This window comes from Aegilops tauschii, chromosome 3 (genome assembly GCF_002575655.3).
Source record: "Aegilops tauschii subsp. strangulata cultivar AL8/78 chromosome 3, Aet v6.0, whole genome shotgun sequence".
Taxonomy (NCBI): domain Eukaryota; kingdom Viridiplantae; phylum Streptophyta; class Magnoliopsida; order Poales; family Poaceae; genus Aegilops; species Aegilops tauschii.
In genome coordinates this window covers 475,818,179-475,823,021 of record NC_053037.3, presented here as the reverse complement: position 1 = coordinate 475,823,021, position 4,843 = coordinate 475,818,179, and positions in this window count along the sequence as shown.

Below are 4,843 nucleotides of genomic sequence, written 5' to 3'. Positions count from 1 at the left end.
GCCATTATTGTTCCGCCTCACTGTCCTCTGCCACGTGGTTCTTCCTTCCTCGAGCTTGACTACTGAGAAGAAATAGACCACAGTGAGGATTTGTCGAACTTCATAGGTGCCTCACCCAAAGTTGATGCCAAATGGATGATGCATCACCACGATGACCTATCGATGCTCATGGTTGCGCCTCATGGTTGCGTCGGCTGGTGAAGCTGATCGATTTTCAATGAAAAACGAGTTGTCTTCCATCAGTGCTCTTTGCTTGTTACCCACAAAGATGATATCCTTCGTCAGTTCACCTTGGTTGCGTTGGAGACGTAGTCGTATTTCACGTTGGTGCAATTTTATCACACAATTGGCTATGAACCAAATGTTTCCTCGAAGAAGGATCGACATTGGTATTAAGAGCATAAGTTTTGTATTGATTTCTAAGCCTTCTCACAACTTTGTCTCCAGCTCCCCTGTAATTTTATTTGTCCAGCTATTAACTTTGATTAAAAAAATGGTGTGGACCAAAAACCCGGATGGACGTAGTAGCCCTCCATTTTTATTTACTCCGCATATTAGATTTGACTGAAGTCAAACTTTGTAAAGTTTGACCAAGTTTAGGCCGAACACAGCAAACCATAATTATTAGAGAGGGAAAACTGTACATACTCTCAAACCTTTCCGATAATTGAAATTAAAATTCTTTATTTGTACACACTCTCACACGTTTCCGATTATTAGGGAGGATAGTGTACCGCACGTGAAGGACAGGAAGTGCGACCAGGACACGTGGATCGTTAGTTCATCGGAAGTACTCCCTCCGTTCCTAAATATTTGTCTTTCAAGTGGTTTGCAATGGACTACCACATACGGATGTATATAGACATTTTTTACAGTGTAGATTCACTCATTTTGCTCCGTATGTAGTCATTTGTTGAAATCTCTAGAAAGACAAATATTTAGGAACAGAGGGGGTAGTAGTTTTCTTCACTGGTATGTTAAATAAAGACTTTCGTTTCGTACTTACACAACTTAAAACGATTGTTATGGAGAGAATAAGAAAACCACTCCACTATATATTAGTCGTATACATGAGTACTATATGGACGCAGCTTCATTGACTTTAGTGCACCTGCCTTTGGGTTTATGACAGGTGGGCCCAAAATGTGGTTGGCCCACATGTCATACAGCCAAAAGCAGGTGCAGTTAAGGCACCGGAGCTCAGTCTGTACTACAGTATATATATAAGCTGGAGCCTCAGCACTTGTTCGCTAGGGTTTGCACTCTCCACACTCTCGTCGCACTACATATATATATACACGCTGGAGGCTCAGTGTTCCTTTGCTAGGGTTTGCTATATTCACTATCTCTCACCCTCTTCACCAGATCTAAACAAGACTGCGTTGTGGCCTCTGTCTCTCTCACCCCCCTCACAGACAACTGGCGAAGGAGGAGTCCGGATCCCGTCGCACCGGGAAGGGGAGGAGGTGCAGCGTTCACTCTACCGCCTTCGGCGAGGGAGGGAATCCACTGCTGGCTGTGCTTTTCTCTTTCACCCAGCGCCTGTGCGGGAGGGCCACCGACCCCCTCTTCCTCGCTGCCGTACGGAGTGTGGGCAGATCCGACCTCCCGCCGCACGCCTTGCCACATCCCGACGACCCTAAGGTATAAGTTTCTTTGAAACCATCATTGGTCTAGCTGCATGCTGATCTTTTTCGATTCTGTAGTCGAATCTAGGTCTTGGTTCAAAGGGGAAAGAAGGGTGCGGTGGGGTGGAGCATGAATCTAGGACGTGGTTCAATGAGGAAAGGGGGGAGGGAAAGTAGTATAGACTAGCTATCCAGCTGCTTTGTTGGTCGAAAAGGGAAAAAGGGTGTAACCCAATACACACATCTGTAAGGAACCCATCTCTTTGTTGAAAAGGGAAAGAAACTGGGGGGTCGGGTAGTTTGTGCAGGACTAGATTTGCTGCCCTCACATCGGAAAAAGTTCCAAAGAGAACAAATATGGGACCAACGCAGATATGCTGCTTGGCTACATACTCTGCATCACCCATTTATACGTCTGGACGCACATGGTGCTGGCATGTCCCATGTCCCATCCACATGATCGTGTCGTGTGTTTTGAGATGTTGTGCTACTTGTATTGGTACTGTTTTAAATAAATGTTGAATTGAAGCTATTGTATTTTAAGCAATGCCACTCTCAGAATTAACTACTGAACTATTTTAAGAGAATTTCTCTGTTAATATGAATCAATGCAACCGTTTTAGAAATGCTATTGTCCTATACTTTGTTTTCCATCAAGATAAGGTAGATGCTTCTTTTTGTGGCCGCATGTTTCATCCTCCCTTATTGGCAGTAATTGTTTCCTTTTTTGCCTCAGTTAAATCAGGGATATCTATTCAACTTGTTGCTATAGCAAACTTAAATGTCTCACCGGCGACTTTACTTGATTTCAGAGTAACCGCACAAAACGAGATTGGATTTCCTATTCGTGTTGGCAGATTCGTACGTGATCTTGTGTGCATCATGACAGGTTGGTACTTGCCTTCATCCACATGATCGTGCAGTGTGTTTTGAGATGTTGTGCTACTTGTATTGGTACTGTTTTAAATAAATGTTGAATTGAAGCTATTGTATTGATGTCTTTTCCCATTAAGTAGTGAACAAAAATGGGACCAACCCAGACATTATGCTTGTTGCTTTGTTACAACAAACTCTGCATCACCCCCTTTATAAGTAGATGGAAGCCCATGTTGTTGTTTTGCCCACTCTCGCCTGGAACTGTTTATGCTTTTTGTTAATCTAATGCCGCTGGTAAAATTGAGCAATGCCACTCTCAGAATTAACTACTGAATCTTATTTCAAAACTGCAACACTTGTTAGGGATTGGCGGGATTACCATTTTTGTGGCCGCATGTTTCATCCTCCTTTATTGGCCAGTAATTGATTCCTTTTTTGTCTCTGTTAAAACAGGGATATCTATTCAACTTGTTGCTATTGCGACATTTTGCTTCGCTTAATTTTGGTGGAACTGCACAAAATGAGTCCGGATTTCCATATATGTGTTGAGATCTCTTTTAGATCCACCTCAGGGGTTGTTTCAAATCTTGGTCTTGAAAGGTCAGTACCTACTTTCCTCAGAATTAACTAGTGAATCTTAGTTCAAAACTGTAACACTTGTTAGGGATCGGCGGGAGTACCATTTCTGTTACGGATCGGCCGGAGTACATGTTTAAGAAATGTATTGTTCAACGTCGATCATTTTTTTTCCTATTCCTGTCTTTAGTTCAGAAGTAAATATTTACTCTGCTGAGATGCATACTCACATGAATGTTGACTTATGTAAGATATTTTAAGAGTTTGTTCCGAATATTGTCTATGTAATGCCAGGTCTTGTGTTTGATTGCAAAGTTGAGCTTGGAATGTTGTGGCATGCGGCATCACGAGCTGTTCACCGTGCCTCCTGAGAATAATGCTTCGTATTGTTTTGCATGTCGATCTAATGCAAGTGATTTGCTTGTTAGGAAGATCATCCTCTTCTGTTGTTTCCGTGCTTAAGAAGTTCATCGTCTTATGTTTCATTCATAGCCTATACGACAAGTCGGGTAGGTTAGACGTGAAACCATATGATCTTCTGACCAACTCATCATCTTAGGACATGATTGGATCGTCATTTTCCAACCAAAACCGCTTGTAAAACTGACGCTTGTAAATAAAAGCAGATGGTCTCGGGCGAAGCGCTTGCTTGGTCGATTTCGACTAGTAAAATATACACCGGTCTCTCAAATTACACGCGTAACCCGCCGGTTTTACTTACAGACCTCGGGCCCTCGGTTTCATTACGCCTGTATTTTAAGCGTTGTTTTCGATGATGAGTAAATTACACTTGTATCTTAATACAATTGTGAAATAAACCAGAGCTCCCAAGCGCGGCCTTACCATTTCATGCCGTCTCAGTCTCTCGAAGGTGCTCATAGGTGTCCGATGATCCTGGCTTCCTGAATGAGCAGCAGGCGCTGTATCAGACCATCCGTAGGGCCCGCGAGGCCCTCTCCGTCGTCCTTCGAGTTTTTGCGCTCGCCGTGGCGCCGAGCATTGATAACATGGTCAATGAACATGAGGATTCAGGAGATGACTTTATTTTGACTGGTTGACAGAAGGGACCCACTAGGGCCATAGCCGTACGTACGCAAGTGCCTCCTTATTATGTACAACTATATTTTTTTCGCTTCCTCCCAGTTTCCTGACATCACGGTCCCACACCATTGTCAACCTATGTAGTCAATAAACGAGAGAATTGCACAAGGGGCGGCCGACAACTGGGACCAAGCAGCTCGAGCAGTATTTGTGTTTTTGAGGCGTGAGCACTGCAGGCGATGTTTTCGTTGTTGTTCAGAGGAGAGCAGGGTATTAACTGGGCGGGCTGTGGCCCGTCTAGCCCAGGACAGATATCCAGCCCAGATATTAATTTTTTTCAAGATGAAAATGGCTAGCCCAGCTATACGTTTTTTTGAGGAATACCCAGGCAAGGTCAACTTGTTATTCTCCGCCCCGCTGGGCTGCAAATCTTTCCTAGGAGGGATGCATTAGGCTTAACAGGAAAATGGGCTTTAAAAAATAATAAATGGGATGTAATTATAAAAACTGGGCACTAACTATAAAAAAATGCACCAAGCACGAAATTAGTTTATAAAATATTATTTATGGATTTTGAAAATCTTAATTTTTAATTGTTGTGCGCGCAATGTTTCGTTAGATTTTTACGTAATACAAATTTATGTTTAATGTGACTAGAAATTTCGGGATAAAAATATTTCGGATCCCATCAAAATGTAGGAAATTTTATTGAATTCTGTCTT